This window comes from Coffea arabica, chromosome 10c (genome assembly GCF_036785885.1).
Source record: "Coffea arabica cultivar ET-39 chromosome 10c, Coffea Arabica ET-39 HiFi, whole genome shotgun sequence".
NCBI classification, from domain to species: domain Eukaryota; kingdom Viridiplantae; phylum Streptophyta; class Magnoliopsida; order Gentianales; family Rubiaceae; genus Coffea; species Coffea arabica.
The window spans coordinates 23962811-23980339 of record NC_092329.1 but is presented as its reverse complement, the minus strand read 5'-3'; the positions used below and the strand labels follow the sequence as shown (position 1 = coordinate 23980339).

General features: G+C 37.0%; 1 pseudogene; it reads right to left on the bottom strand.

Annotated features, from left to right (window-relative positions):
* Positions 1-354: 354 nt before the first annotated feature.
* On the bottom strand, positions 355-2812 carry LOC113713634 (polyadenylate-binding protein 2-like; annotated as a pseudogene).
* Positions 2813-17529: the final 14717 nt, after the last annotated feature.

Here is a 17529-nt window from a genome sequence, read left to right as displayed (position 1 = left end):
ACAGAAGCATACCAAAAAAAATTACACTTTTTATCTCGAAACTCCAATTTTTCATTCATTTACATGCATGTATGCTGGATACCTAAAAATTTTTAAATCAGAATAATCGACAGAAGTATTTGACCAAATTTTTCAGGAGTTTTGAAATCAAGAGTTGTAGAAGAAGTACGGTTGATAATGTAACAAGTCATAGAGATCGCCTCTATTCAAAAGTCCTTTGTCAACCCTACATTAGAGATCATACACCTTACTCTTTTTAAAAGTGTTTTGTTCATACATTAGACCACGTCATTTTGTTGAGACGTCATCTTTTTTTAAATAAAAAAAACAGTTTTAAAAATAGATTACCAGCCATTAACTCTCTAAACAATATCCAAAAATAAGATGAGAATAAAACTAACTCCGGCAGGTTCAAAATTCCAATCTATCATTCGAAAACTCAGTTCTAGAATCTAATTCCTTCCCTATGAAAGATATTGATCTTGATTCTATCAAAAACTCATTTCTTGCATTCTAATCACTTCACGCGCTCAGGAAACGATGCTGTCACTCAGGGAAAGTGAGGCTAGCTGATTAGCTGGGCCGCTTGCCTACTGAACATTCTGCAGGACCTCCATTACCTCAGCAACTTTTGCCTTTAAAGCATCTGGTGATTCCAGTAGATGCAAGACCTCTGTCTGGTCCATCTCCAGAAGCATGCCTGTAACTTTGGCTGCATAATCAGGCTCCAGCTGATCAACCAATGGATACAAATTTTAACCCAACATCATGCGTTGCTGTTCTGGGGATGCATTTGCAAGCGCAGATGCCAGAGCGGTAGTTGGCATTGGCTGACCAATGGTACTTTCTCAGGGAAGCATCCCACCCATGTCATATGGAGAGAGAATGCCACCTGCTACACCAGACATTCGCACATCAGGAACACTGTGGCCAGGTGGATACCTAAACATCCGTCCCCTTGGTAGCATCTGCTGTTGCATCAATGGCACTGGCTGCTGGGCTTGTTGCACTGGCCCTGCTCCACGCCTTCGACCAGGCCGTTGGCCTTGCTGGACCAGTGGCGCAAAGAAATTTGGCAAAGGAGCTTCACCAGGTCACATTCCAAGTACAAGTTGCTGCTGATATCCAAATCCAGCCTGTAGAGGGATTATAGTAGGAGGAGCTTGCCCATAATATAGATGTTGTCCAATAGTAGGACCACCAGGAGGATAAAGAGGCATTCTAGGAGCAATAGTTGGCCCCATTGCAACAGGCCTCATTTGCGCAAACTGAGCCTGTAATCTTGCTCTTCGCTCTTCTTTCCTCTGTGCCAGTGCAACATAAAGTGGCTTGCTGATCACCATCTTTCCATTCATCTCAGAAAGAGCTCCAGAAGCTTCTTCAGGAGTTGTGAAAGCTACAAAACCTGATCCTCTGCTAATACCACTAGGATCCCGCATAACCTTGCATGAGGTTATGGTGCCAAAATCCAAAAACAGTTCCTTAAGTTTATCATCATCAATGCCGTCATCCAGGTTTTTTACATATAAATTCAAATCTTGATATTTGTCTACCACTTCCTTTGTCGTTTGCTCAAATTGACTCTTGAGCTCTTGCTCTCTTTCAGACTTCTTTTGGGCTTTTCCAACATACCATTCCTCGTCATCATATTTTTTTCCATTAAGAGCATCAACAGCTTTGGCAGCAACATCTGCATTCTCAAAGTTGACAAACCCAAAACACTTGGATTTTCCATCTGCATCCCTCATCACCACTGCACTAGTGATTTCTCTGTGCTCCCCAAAAATTTTCTCTAGATCATCATCTGTGGTAGACTATGATAGATTTTTCACATAGACATTGTTAAATTTGGTCCTACTGAAGGCGGACTCTCTCTCCTGCTTACGAAGGAACTGACCAACATACACTTGCTTATCGTTAATAAGCATTCCATTCAACTTATCAATGGCAGTCTGAGCAGATTCTTCATGGTCAAATTGAACAAAACCGTAACCCTTAGATTGGCCATTGCCGTCAGTAGCTATCTTGCATGAAAGAATGTTGCCAAAGGTTGAGAACGTATCATGCAAAGCTTTGTTGTCAATTGCCTTGTCTAGATTCTTGATAAAGATATTTGCAGTCCCACTTTTACGGATGCTAGGGTCTCGATGAGAGTACATGATCCTGATCGACTTGCCATTGATAGGAGTGAAGTTTAACACATCCATTGCCCTTGTAGCATCCTGAGGATTGCTATAGTTGACGTAGCCATAACAGAGTGAGCGGCGAGTGCTGAGGTCCCTACAGACCCTAACCGAAACCACTTGTCCCACCTGGCTGAACAGATCGTACAATTGGGAGTCCGTCACGTTAATGTCCAGGTCACCCACGTAAAGCGAGGTTCACAAAAACTGATTCCCTCTATCAATGGGAGCCGCTGCTGCCGCCACAGCAGCACCACCAGCCGGAGCCGCCACTCCATTCGGCCCAGCTGTCACTCCCGCATTCTGCACCTGAATCTGCGCCATTTTTTCCTTTTCTCAAAAATAAAACTTATTTAATTTTCCCCTCCTAAATTACTATGACTGTAATTTTTGGGAAATTAAAGAAAAGGCGGAGGGCATGATGAAATTGGGACAAAAATATAAAATCATTGGAGGATTCGAACGAACAATGAAGATGATGGATAGATAGAGATGATTTTTACTATATATCAATAGATTTTGTATTAAAAAGAAAAAAAAAGAAGAAGGAGATGAAGAAGAAGAAGAAGAAGAAAAAGGGCAAAAAATTTTGGTTTTTTTTTTGGATTTTACGGCAGGGGAGGGCAGGGGGAACTGCATTGCATTGAGACATCATCTTGACAATGCAATTTCATATAATTCCTTCATTATTGTAAAATTCATCAAATTCACCTTCACAGAATTCCATGCTATTATTTGCTTTAAACTATTTGATCTATCTACTTGTCTATTCTCAATCAAAACTCTCCATTATTTGAAATTGAGGTAAACATCATTCTTATGTTTAAGAAATAAAGTCAAACTTTTCTTGAATAATCATCAATGAAAGTTAATAGGAAAATTTGCCAAATTGGCCCCTAACATTTTTCAAAATAAAAAAATTTTTTAATCCCCTACATTTAAATTATGATCAATTTTTGTCCTAATACTCATATTTGCTCATTTTTTCGACAAAAAATAGCACGTCTCTCTCATGTGGATTTTCAAGGGCAAAACTGAAAACCCACTTCATTTTTGGTTGAAAGTAAAAGTACACAGGACCACCACCCCCTTTTCACCTATCTTTGTCCTATTTATAGTCTCAAGAAACCTTAGTTCCTTGCATCCCCTATGTGATGCCCCGAAAAGTATGAGTTTGAGAAATCGAAAATTTTTATATATTTTCTCGACATTATTTTGTTTTCTTGTCTATAAGTTTGTTTTCTTCAATATATTAATTTTCTATACATTTTTATAAGGAAATATAGTTTTCAAATCATTTTCTTGATCCAAGTTAGTCCACGTTAATTTTGAAGTGTATTATGAATGTGGGACCCGCTAGTGCGGTAAATGCGATTGTTTTTTTTCAACTAGTTGGTGAACCATGAAGTTAATTGCAAAGATTAAAAGTTATTGGGGCCATAGTGTGAGACTTAGCAAAGTAAGATATTAGTAACCTTGAAGCTTCTAAGGTCTTCCTAAGCTTAAATTTGATTGGTGGAGGAATAGTGACCTTTGACCCAAGTGAAGACTAAGTCATCTTAAAGCCATCTTGGAGCTTCATTCTTCTCCATTTTTTTTTTAGCTTGTTGGCTGAACACAAGAGAGAGAGTGAGCAAGAGAGAAACTTCATTTGTTCTTCAATTTCTTGCCCAATCTTGGTTTCTAACCATTAAAAGTGAAGATTACTCCATCAAAGTTACTTATTAAGGAGGATTAAAGCTTCTAGTGGAGTTGTTTTGGAAGAAAAATTCCTAAGTCATCACCTTTCTTGATATTTGAAGGTATCATGTCTAGCCATCCTTCCTTTGTTCTTGATTATGTTAAATTAATGACTTGTGATAGCTAAAGAGATGTTTTAGTGGAAAATTTCTGACTTGAATGCAAAAATTTCCAGTTAGGGTTTCATTTCCTCAATTCTGCCCGTTTCTGTTTGACCAGGTTAGAGGCCGAATTGGCCTTAGCACAAAACATGAAAGTTGTTGAGAATCATGTTTTCTAGTCTCCTGTAAATTTTCAGCCCAATCACAGCTTGGTAGCCTGAGATAAGACGGAAATTCCCAGACTGGTCCAGGAAAGGGTTCTGCGAACAGGGTTGCCTTTTTATCCAGTTTGACTGTGACTTTTCACCGTGATCCTTACTGAATTAGATTTTAGCCAAAACATGAGAGTTGTAGCTAAGGCTATAAAATAGTTGCCTGTAAATTTTCAGCTTGATCCGACCACTGTAGCATGTGAAATGACCGAAATACCCTTGACTGTTTTCGAAACCTGTTTAGCGCCCAGATTTATGTTTTCGTGTAGTCTTCCATTTTCGACCATGAAAATGCACGATTTGGCCTTTGAGGTCTTCTGATGAAATGTAGCTTGATGTCTTAGCTACCATATGCCTTTGGAATTTCTGGATTTGGACTTGTAGAGCCTGAGTTATGATGTTTCCGCTAGAATGCGTTTTGGTGAATCTGTTTTACGTTTTCGATAGAGTATCTTGCATTTTTGACCTATTTGCACTAAAAACTGGGTTGAGTGACCTTCTGTAATGTTGTAGCCCTGTCTTTTAGCTTCGAAACGGTGTATCTTACACCCCATCCGATAATCGTAGTGCCAATGGTGCCAAAATCACTAAAGGACATCAAATCTGTTTTGGGTTTTAGGGCTTGGATTCGGACAAGATAATGGTTTATGACGGATGGGTTCTGAGCCGTGGAGGTGAGTGACCTCAAACTACTTCTAAAGTTATTTATGAACCGTTTCTTACATTATTTACTTTTGAACTGTTTCCAAAGTTACTTTTGAAATGTTTTCTTGCATATCATGCGTGCTGGCATGTGAGTGTGCCTTGTTTGCTATATTTCTTGACTTCATGACTTGTATTTTGGTTGATAACGTGTTAAGCGCTTATAATGATTTCCAAAACGAGTTTTCGAGGCGAGTGTGTACTTTATCGCACTCGACCTCGATAAATGTGAAATTTTCGATTGAAATGTTACTTGCGCATGAATGTAAGCCTTTTGGGCTGAATTGGCCATTGCCCCTTGTTACCGGTCGTTTTGAGCCAGAAGCGGACTCGGTCAGGCGATTAGGAACTTGGGTGAACGTTTGGTATACTCGAGTATTACCTATGTAGGTCGGTGGAGTCTGGCCAAAAGCCAGGGACGGGGTGAATGAAATGAAATGAATGACCAAATGAGCGAGGAAATGTCAGGAGAATGAATGTATCCTTTCATGAATGTTACTATCGCTTTCCATTGTAAATGTTTCTTGAATTATTGATAATCCATATTTACTGTTTTGCAAATGTTGTAGTTGTTTCCGGATTTATCATTTGATTTATGACATCATTGCTATATGACATCATTGAAATGAACTATTGTGAAACCGATTTGATTAATGATTTTCTGGTTACTCGCTGAGCTTTTAGCTCACCCCAAAAACTATTTTATTCCCCTCCACAGGGCTCGTGGCGAAAGAAGGACTTGTTGTGCTTATTCACGTGAATGGATGGCCTAAACTTTGTACAATTTTGGATTTGGAATTATTTTATGTATATTTGGGATTAGTTTCCGCTGCATTTGTGACATGTAATTATTGGAGACGGATGTGTATTTGTGGACCATTTGATGTATACTTGAGATTTGTATTGTATTTATTTGAGGACCGTAGTGAACGACTGAGTCCCGGCGAGAGTTGGGCAGGGGGCTGGCCGAACCCTCGGGTACGCCCTAGGGGGAGGTGGGGCCGTCACACCCTAATTAACAACATAACCAGAGGAATTATGGTGATGATGAGGACAACGAGAAAGCTGTAGGCATATGATTGAGGAATGATCGAAGGTTTGGCCAGAAAATCGTGAAGAAAATCTTCAAAAAGATGCAGAAGGAATCGAGAAAATGGAACTTCACAATGGATTATGGTAAGTTTTTTTTTACCAATACGTTTAATAAATTTATAACTGTGGCCGAATCTTGCTTAGGACTGTGTTTTACTGTAATTAACTGAAGATTATTCATTATTTTTTTTTTGCTGTGGTCCACAATTTTCATTACGAAAGGCTCCACCTTTCTGTCGTGGTCCCAAAGTAATTGTCACTTTAATGGCTGACAGGGGCCAATGAGATGCATCTTTCTATTCGCATACACTTTGGAGGTGAACTTAGAGATACAGAAAATAGAGACTATATAGGGGGTTCGATTGACATAGTTAATGGTTGTGATCCGAAAAAATGGTCTCTGTGTAAGTTGGACGAAGTAGCTAATAAACTTGAATTTGAGCCTTTTACAGTGGGCACTACTACCTGATTCCTGGTAGAAATATGCAGATAGATTAGTGTATATATTGCAGAAGAATGATGTTGCTGAATTGGCTAAATTAGAGATGATATATGGGTTAGTTGATGTGTTCTTCATTCATCAAAGAACATATAATCTGCCTCATTTTGCTGCTGTTGAAGAAGGAAGAAGGAATGATAGTAATAGAAATAATCAAGAAGATTCTGTACATGTGGCCACATCAGAGAATGTTCAAGAAGATTCTATACATGTGGCCACACCAGAGAATGTTTAAGAAGATTCTGTACATGTGGTCACACCTAATTTCGCTATTGATGGTGGTTTTCAAGACACTAACACGGCTGAAGGAACTCCTTCACGTACTAGTAAGAGAATGAAACAAATTGCGAAGAAGAAAGCCTCACCTGCAAAAAGATTTAAAATGCAGCAAAGGAAAAAGGATGTTGGCCATCAAGATATTGCTGCTGAATTAGTGGTAGGAGTGGATCATGCCAAAGTGCATCTTAAATCGAAAACAAAAGTAAGCATGGTTAACATGAGACTAGTGGAGTTACAGAAACTGATGCTACCGGACATGAAACTGATGTTGGTGAATATAAGACTACGGAAGCCGCAGAAACTGATGTAGTTAAACATACAACTAATGGAGCTACAGAAATTGATGCTAATGTAAATGAAAGACATCGCAACGGTGGACAAGAAAGAAAAGCACCAATTAAGTCAAGAAAAACATCCAATAGAAAGGCTGAAGGTAAAAAGTTGTTAAAAAAAAAAATAGGGAGCAGATCATAGATGATGTAGTTTCAAGTGATCCCGAGAGCCTGTATGATAGTGAATATGCTATAAGTGATGAAGAAGAGTTAATAAAATCTATTAGTGAAATACCTGCAGATTAGGCTAATGTTGCTAAACAGTTCAGACAGCAAATAAGGTAAAGAAAAGGTACAGGAAACGACTGTTAATGAAGAAGATAATGAGTGCAGCATGGAGGAGTCAAATAATTCATCACATGATGGGTTGCACAATAATGAGAGTTCTAGAGATGAAAGAGGGAGTAAGGATGTGAACGAGAAGAAATTTAGGGTATTCAATCCTGCAACAGAGATAGATGACCCCAAAGTTTAAACTTGGGTTTTATTCAGGTGTAAAACTGACTTTATCAATGCTGCAAAATCACATGGAGTGAAGTACGGAAGGAAAATCAAGTTTAAGAAAAATGATTCAAGCGAATGCAAAGCCATATGCAATGGTAAGAGATGCATGTGGAACATATATTGCTCAGTTAGGAGTGATAAAGTGACATTCCAAATCAAAAGCATGCTGCTGACTCACACTTGTGGTAGGACAACCTATCATGGTCTAGCAAGTGTGACATATTTGGCCAACAAGTACTTGGAGGACATTAGACTCAACCCAGATTTCAATGTAGGTGATTTTATGATAAAGGTCCACAAGGACTTGGGAGTTAGTATCACACCTAACGTGGGGTATAAGGTAAAGGCAAAAGCTAAACAGATGATACATGGTGATTTCGTGTCCCAGTATAGCAAACTTTGGAGCTACTGTGAAGAACTTCAAAAGGCAAATCCTGACTCTAATGTGTTCATGACTACAACTGAGAATAATGAGGGTGATGATGAGTTTCAGAGATTCTATGTATATCTAGATGGTTGTAAAAGAGGATTTCTGAAGGGTTGTAGATATGTTGTAAGTCTTGATGGATGTCACTTAAGAGGGTGTCATAAGGAAGTTCTTCTCACAGCCGTTGGTGTTGATCCAAATGATCAACTATTTCTGATAGTGTATGCTGTAGTTGAAACTGAAAATAAGAACTCTTGGAAATGGTTTGTAGAAGAGTTAAAGAGAGATCTTGAAATTATTGATGAAAGCATTTGGACATTTATAACCAACAAGCAAAAGGTAATATATAACTAACTTTATCAGTCTTGTTGTTATGATAATAAGTACTGACAGTAATATAGGTTTGTTTTTTATTTCATTTATACAGGGGCTAGTTCAAGTTATTCAAGAGGTACTGAGCATCGCATGTGTGTGCGGCACATGTACAATAATTTCAACAAACAACATCCAGGCCTATCTCTCAAGGAAAGGATATGAGTTGCAGCATGAGCTTCTTATAAGAACAAATTTGCTAGGTTGATAGAGTCACTAAAAGAGTTTGATGAAAGTGCTTACAATTGGTTCGTAAACCACTTATCCAAAGGAGTCGACAAGATCACATTTTAGAACAAATGTAAAATGTGATATTTATTGAATAATCTATGTAAAAGGTTTAACTCCACAATCCTTGATGCTAGGCAGAGACCAATTCTTGACATGCTGGAGACCATTAGGTTTTACTTAATGGTTAGGATGGAAAAAAAGAGGGAATGGATAAAGAAATACACTGGGGAGATATGTCCTAAAATTCTGAAAAAGTTGGAGAAAAATAAGTTTGCTGCAAATGACAGCATTCCCAGTCATTCCAAGGACTGAAATTTTGAAATTCGGTGTATGTGTGGTGATAGGTATACTGTAGACCTTATTAGTAGATGTTGTAGTTGTAGAAAGTGGGATCTAAATGGCATTCCTTGTACGCATGCCATTGTTGCAATTTGTGACACTGGAAAGGAACCCGAGAAGTTTGTGCATGATTTCTACTCCAAAGAAACTTACATGAGGGCATATGAACCCATGATAAGCCCAATGAATGCTAAACAAATGTGGAAAAATTCTGGCATGCCGCCCGTGCTACCTCCTGAGAATATAAAGCTTCCTGGTAGACCATGAAAAGCTAGATGAAGGGAGCTAGATGAACCAGCATCAGGTAAAAAGCAAAATAAGCAGAGACCTACATCTCCAGTTCCCAAGTCAAATACTCAAATGTCTGAGGATGTCATGGCAGATGCACCATTGCAAAGTCAACAATCTACATCACACTATTCTACTGCTGCAAGTATTCCGGTAAGTATCATAAACATCTTTCACTTGTCAACTTTCATATTTTACCTTTACGTTGTCTAACAATCCTTTGTTAAAATTGTCATGGTGGAGACTATTGGGAAGTACAAGTGCTCTATGTACCACTAATTTGGTCACACCAAAGACAGGTGCACTTCCACTGTTGCAGAGTTTTCTCGAGGGCAGGCATATGAATCCTCAAAGATCAGCGGAAAGTAAAAGGAAAATTGAAGTTGGTGTATCCTTCAAGTGTTACTAAATGCTGGTGGCTTGTTTAAGTATCTTTTGGTGGCTTTAGCTATAACTTTTATGTTGAATTTTGCTTCTGGGATATTATAGTTCATGTATTAGGACTTTAGTTAGGACTTTTGCATTGCTATGGTTCTTGTGTTAGCTGTTAGTTTTTGGCACTGCTGTAAAGAGCATCTTGGCTACTTCAAACATTTGTTACAAAATTCTGCAGTTTTTTTGTCTTCAAATTCAATGTTAAGAGATATGGCTATTCATCAGCTTTCTTTTACATTGGCAAATTTCCCTTTCTGACAATCAATTGACCAAAAGGCAGCTTTGCATTCATAATTGTAAAATGGTACAAACATGAGCCTTTCCTATTATACAATAATTAACAAAAGATTATAGTTCCTATTACATAACCATTAACAAAAGTATAGCAGGTACAAAAAGCCTTTTTTATTTTGGATACTACGACATACTCTCGGATTCACAGTGTTCCATAATGACATAAATCGCAACTAAAACAACATATTAGACCCACCAACAACTATCTTCCAATTTTAGTTCAGCTCTAGCTCATTAACAGCAACAAAGTGCACATCCAAGAGGCAACCAAACTGGTCCAAAGCAATTTCTCTCTTCGGATTCTCCATTCTTGATCAGTTTCTAGCCGGTTGATTGTTCTTAATAGACCAAATATTATTGTCACAGATCTACTACACATTGGCGGGTCATACCACTTGAAGTAGCCACAAGCATGAGTTATCTAAAATGCACGAAGAACATCACATATCAAGACCAAATTTTAACCCCACACCCCAAACCCAAATGACCTGAAATGTTTAGAAAACTTACTCCATAATTTGGACAACCATAGAATCTTCTCCCCGAATTTGTAGGTTTCTAAGAAGACACAATGATAGGTTCTTTTCCACAAAGGCATCACTTGTTGTTCGGATCTATTTTACTAACCAATTTGTCAGTTTCTTCACATTTTCTTGCTATTCTTCCTCCATTACACAGCTCCGGAAGCTTTTTTCAACCGAAATACGAAGGAAGCTTGTGGACTTTTCAACTGGTGGAAACCTATATTCGTCCTCCATCACGTGGGAAAATATGAAGGAAAGATGGTTTTTTTTAATCGAAAATGAAGTGTGTTTCCGGTTTTGCCCTTGAAAATATGCCAATGTGGAGAAGCGTGCTGTTTTTGGCCAAAAAAATGAGCAAATACGAGCATTATGACCAAAATGGATCATAATTTAAATGTTAGGGACAATTATGGCTGATTTTAAATGTTGGGGACCAAAAAATTTTTTTTGAAAAATGTTAGGGATTAATTTGGCAAATTTTCTAAGTTAATATATACCTAGTACCACCCTTAGAATGAACATGAGATGGACCCTATAAATCTGAATGAATATAATCAAGAGTATCTTTCATCTTATGAATTGTTGGTGAACTGAAACTAATTCTTTTCTACTTCTAAAAAATACAGTGTTCACAGAATTTCAATGGCCTAAAGAAGGTGTATGCCTAAAGAAGTCCTTTGACCACAAAGAAGTTCTCTTTTGCTTAGAATGTCTAAACCTTTCTCGCTCATATGTTTCAAACGCATATGCCATAATTTGGTAATGTCAAAATCAGATAAAAGTGATGAGAAGACTACAACCGAACCTGCGACAGTAGATCTCTACAAAACATATAAATTATCAGACCTACAAGTTTTAATAATAACAAGAGTACCTTTAGAAATCTTCATAATGTCATTTTCAACTGTATTTGCACCCAAGAGCTTCCAGGATGTCCAAAGAGATTAGATTCTTTTTCAAATCAAGAACATGTCTAACATTAATGAGCATCCTCACAATACCAACATGCATTTTAATTCGGATGATACCCATACCAACATCACAAATGATATTATTGCTCATCAAAATAATTTCACTATTATAAAGTTCATAAGTGAAAAATAAATTCCTATTGGGATACATATGATAAGAGTACCTCGAATCTAAAATCCATTCATTTTTAGACTTTATCCTGTCATCAGTCACAAAAAAAGTATTTCCATCACTCTCATCAGCTGCAACGTGAGTTTCGGTAGTTTTAATATTTTTCTCATCAAATTTTTTCTTTTACTTTAATCTATTTTTTAATTTAAATAATTTGTCTTAATGTGCCCTCTTTTGTGACAATAATTGCACTCCAAATTTCTATGTTTGGATTTAGAGGTAGATTTAGACCTATTACTGTCAAATTTTCTTTTTCGACTCTGCCCTTAGCAACCAAACCTTCCGTCTTACCTCCATTAATTTTTCAATAATATCCCTATCTATTTGCTCCTTAAATTTTAATGCAAATTTAATTTTCAATACGAAATTATTTTTTTCATAAATCATAGTATTGTGAAAATATTTAAAGGATTGGGGAAGGGAACATAAAAGTAATAGAGTCTGATCCCCATCATCAATTTTTGAATATATATTCTTCAAATTCATAATAATGGAATTAAATTTATTGATATGTGAGAGTATAGATGTATCTTTAGTCATATGAAACATATACAAGCTTTGCTTTAAATAAAGTTAATTATTAATTGTCTTTTTCATATACAAAGTTTTAAACTTGTTCCACATGACCTTTGTCAAAATTTCAGTGGCTACTTCCTGCACTATCTTGTCAGAGAGATTTAAAATAATACTGGACCGAATCTTCTTATCTATCTCAGCAAAATTTGCATCTGTCATATTCTCTGACTTTTTCTCAATTCCCTGTATTGCTAAATCAATTTCGTCTTGTACCAAAATAGTCTCTATCTTGAGTTGCAACATTTTGAAATTGACATTTCTATGAATTTCTCGACAATAGTCTTTGTTATTATCATTGTTGCCAAAAAATTCAAAACCTCCAAAGAAACTCCAATTGTTATTGTCATTGTTGTCAAAAAATTCAAAACCTCCAAAGAAACTCTAATACCAGTTTGTTAGGTCTGACTCCCGAAAATTGACAAAAAGATTTTTGACAATTCCAAAAGACAAATAACAAAGCAAAATAAATGAAATAGGAATGCAGAATTTTATGCAGTTATCAAATTGACCTACATCTACGAGAAGAGGAGAAGCAAAATTTCACTATGAAGAAGAGAGTACAACAATGGCTTAGAAAAGTGTTCCCAAACCCAAAACACCTAATACTTAAAATACAAGGGAGTCCAAAATATTTTGCTTAACAAAAAATTTAATGACCCAAAAGCTCAAATAGCCCACTAAAGGTCTCTTAATTTGTTGCACATAATCCCATCATAGGTCCACTGTGACGACCCCACCTCCCCCTAAGGCGTACCAAAGGGTTCGGCGGACCGCCTGCCCAGCTCTCGCCAGGACTCACTCACTATCTTAATCGAGTCACGTACACACATCCATGAACCATAAATAACATTCCCAATTCAAGCTTATAATTTACATTGATAGAAATCGAGGTACAAAATCTCAATACACCAAACTAGTTCAAAACGTATACAATCCAAGTACAACATGTTCCATCTGAGGAATAGCGCGAGTACAAGTCAAAAATCAAACAACTAGTCTATGCTAGACTTTACATAACTCACACCTCGCTCGTACCCCTGAAAGGAAAACAAATGGAGTGGAATGAGCTAAAAGCCCAGTGAGGTTCCAAATAGCAAATTGACCATTATTTATAAGTACAAGTTTTTGATATAGCAAAGTAACGAGCATGAAGAGTTCATAAATGTGAGCAATAACACGTCAAGTAACAATCTTAAAATGAGCGAGTGTAGAAGTTTTTCAAAAGAAACAATAATCCAATAAACAATAATCACCCCAAAGTATAAGGATACGGATGGCTCTCAGGAGCCAAATTCCCATTACATTACCAGAAGCTTGATCCCGTAGTAGTTGACACTCCGTCAACTTTCAAGTAAGTAACCAATCCAGTAGAACACCACTTAAACGACTCTCCGTCCACCGTTCAACCCCCAGCTGGGCCCAAAATCCTCAAGAACACGGGTGGTAATACTCGAGTATACCGATTAGTCGAGGAGATATCACTCCACTCGACAATACAAGAGACCCAGGGTTCGTTACCCAATCGACCAAGCCCTTGCCGGCTCGACTAGAGTAACTCGCCACAGGGTTTCTGGAATTCCAGGAAGTGCGCACATCATAAACAAGTATATCAAGTCAATTGCAACAATAAACAAGTATATCACGTAAGGGCAAGTGCGATAAAGTACACTCTTGCCCTTACAATTCACGTATATAACATGTAATCAGATTGGTCACGTATCAAGTTCAAGTATCAAGTTCAATTCGGTATTTGAAAGCACTCACCAAAAGATATAGTCCCTTTACTGGTCACTTTCAGGTTATACTCTGGTTCGGAGTCCAAATCTGCGATAAAACTCAGTTTGAGAACTTTGAAACATGACTAAGATTCAAAACTTAGACGTTTCGTTCAATAAAAATCAAGAGATTGAAATTCACTCGGATAGTAGTCGTGAAACACTTGCTCGCTTTTTAAACGATAAAACTTTGTAACATTTACTTGAAATTGTCTTGCGAGTTGAAGTACAAGGAAAACATACTTCGAGCAATCATTATTTCATTTCTCAAGGTTACAAGTTTGGCCAAGTCCTTACTTATACCTCGAACAAGAAGACTCAAGTACCCTAGATGGTTCAAGTACTATTCATATCAACTCGACCCAAGTCGCAAGTGTATTTATATAGTCCTCGAGCGTAAATTTGGGCAGCATGCCCTTTGTGTTTACCTAATTTTCCAGCCATTTAGGCTTCATTATTTTTCCTCAACCAAAACCCAACATAACATGTATCAGCAATTCATGTCAAGAGCCGTTCCATAGGCTTACAACATCATAAGAACAAGAATTACAATAATAGCAAGTGCAGAAATACAATCTATCACAAGACAGATTTGACGTATGAATGCGGAAATAACATATCCGAGGCTACGCTTATCGGATTGAGGCGTAACCTATGCCGTTTCGAAGCTAAGACTCAGGGTTACAATGTTCATGAAGATCACTTAGTCCAGTTTCTAATGCAACTTAATCAAATCCTCAAATTACAGAACCAAAATCCAATTCGTCGGCTATTTATCCACACTGCACTGGAATGGACATAACTCAGTGTACAAAAGTCCAATTCAGGTGTTCTTAGAGGCGTTTGAAAGCTAAGTCATAATACTACAACTTTAATGTTTTAGAAAAAAGCTAAATCAGTACAAATCCTAGTCAAAAAACGTGATAAACTGGACTTAACTGATGAAACGGACTGCTGGGAAATATTTGAAACAGTAAGGGTATTTCGGACTTTTCACGACCTACGTTGCTCTGATTGAGCTGAAATTTTACAGGCACCTACAAAATACCATTCTCTACAACTTTCCTTCTTTGACCTAAGGCCAAAACAGCCTCTAACACACAGATACAAATTCGGACAGAATGTTGGCAAATTTTCCAGAAATCTGAAATCTTTAGTTTTTAGTGGAACTTTCCTTAATTTCTTGGTCTAATCACTACCACAACACCTTATGAAACCTCAATTGCAACATATAAGTATCATACAACAATTTGGGCAGAATTTCCACAGCCCTACTTCATCAAATAAATTGGGGAAAAACCTCTAAAACATGCTAATCATCCATGATTCCATCACTATAATCAACTACTAAACTTAATTTAACAAAATTGAAAGCAAACTTAGAGAGATAAGCTCTCTTACCTTGAATAGAAGTCACTAAGAGCAGCCCAAGCTTTCTCCTTCCAAAGTCTCACCACAAATCACTAACTAGTCACTCAAGAACGAGTTTAATCGGTTTCTTTTGTTTGATTCCTCACTTAGTTGTTGGATTCAAGTTGAAATGAAGGAGTTTTTCTCTTGTTCCTCCCCTCTCTCTCTCTCGGCTCTTATGCAGAAATATGGAGGGAAATGAAGCTTAGTTGTCTTATAAGAAGGTTGGAAAGATAAGAATTAATTCTAGCCACAAGTTTGTCTAACACTTGGTTGAATTACAACCACAAAATTTTCTCTTTCTTTCCTTGCATTTTAACCACTAAATTTCGGCCAATAGGAGAGCTAAGAGGGGGAAGATATTTTGCTCCATTAATGATAAACTTGTATGGCAAGAAAGTGGTGGTCAAGTGGTGCGTTCAATCGGTAGTGCGTGGGACCCGCCGGTTCGCGCCGTTTTTCTTAAAACTCACGTACTAGGGTTTTTATTTCCCATTCACTAACCTTATATCATTGCTACTACTTATATATTATTTCTCACTTAAAAGTCACTTTTACTCATCAAATTGATCCTCGGCCAGTACCGAAAATTCATCCGGCGGAAAAATTGCGAAACCCTAATTTTGCTCAAATCTTGAAACCGAAGCGGAAAACCCTATTTTCTAGGTTCATCTGCACTTATTGTTGAACAATTGGGTAGAAGGGCTTTAATAAATAATAATTTTCAAATAAAAGGAAATTTTTAAGAAAACGTGAGGAATTTAAAATTTCAATAATTAACATTAGGATCTCTAGTAAAATATGAGAGATTTAAGAAACCGTTTAGTCACAAGTAAACTAGGGTTTTTGATTAAAACATTAGGGTTTCTAGTCTTTTAAAACAAAATAAGGTTTTAAATCAAACCCAAAGAAATACACTTTAATATTTTCTTCACAAACAACCTCCTAATATTCGGGATGTTACATCCACCCTATTTATAATCAACTAAGGGAAAGACTCCCTTGTACAAAAAGCGATGTGGGACTTAACATAAGTTTCTACTGAAACTCTATTCTTACAAAGACTAATCACAATTTTGACCATCATAGGTCTATTATGTTCCCAAAATCATTTTTCTGCTCTTACACTGCCTCATGATCTTCATCATTGCCTAAATTTTCCTCAATTAATACATTTTGTAGTTCCTCCACAACATTTCTTATTGTAGCATCACCCTTATCCTTAGTATCAAACCAAAAGGTATCTCTATATTTCGGACTGCCTCGAAACCATCCTTAACTAAACGAAGATGACTCATCTTTTGCACATACCTAGCCTTTAGTGCCTGATATGTATCTCTCTCTCAATAACTTGACCTTACTTCTCATCAACCAAGTGTTCCCAATAATGAGTTTCAAATTTCGAGTTTTCAGCATCTGTCCTCATTTACATGTTTTCAAACGTCAAATTGTGAATCTCCATATCCAAGTCCTTATTCTTATTTCTCAAGTTTGACACATCAGTCTCTGGCCTTTCAACTTTATGTTTCAATAGGTCATTTTCCTTTTCCATCTCCTTATTTATGCCTTGGAGTCTCCTAATCTCCCCACATAAGGCATCATTCATTCTCTCCTGGGTAGGCACCTTTGGATCCTTCTCCTCAAGTATTCTATCTGATTTGTATACTTGTAGTAAGTTAGTATTTGAGTATAATATATATTGGATAAATTAGGAATTATAACTTGAAAACCTAAATGAACTTCAATAGTTGCCAATCCACATATCAAATTAATTCAATTGATTAGTATATTTTATGTTCACCCTATATTAAATAAAATGTGGAGAAGGGATGAGGGAATACTGAATATAATTCCTTCCAAGTGTTTCCAATATAAATTACCCTTCTGTAATTTGGCCTGACTTCATTCTTTGCTTTCTTGTCCTTTTGGAAGCTTTAACTACATAAATAAACATAATAATCTATGATATTAGTTTTGATTCATCATAAATAAATACAAACATGTTACAATTTAATATCTTTACTTATTTTAACAAAGGCAAGCTGTTTTCCTGCTATTCTACAACTCCAAG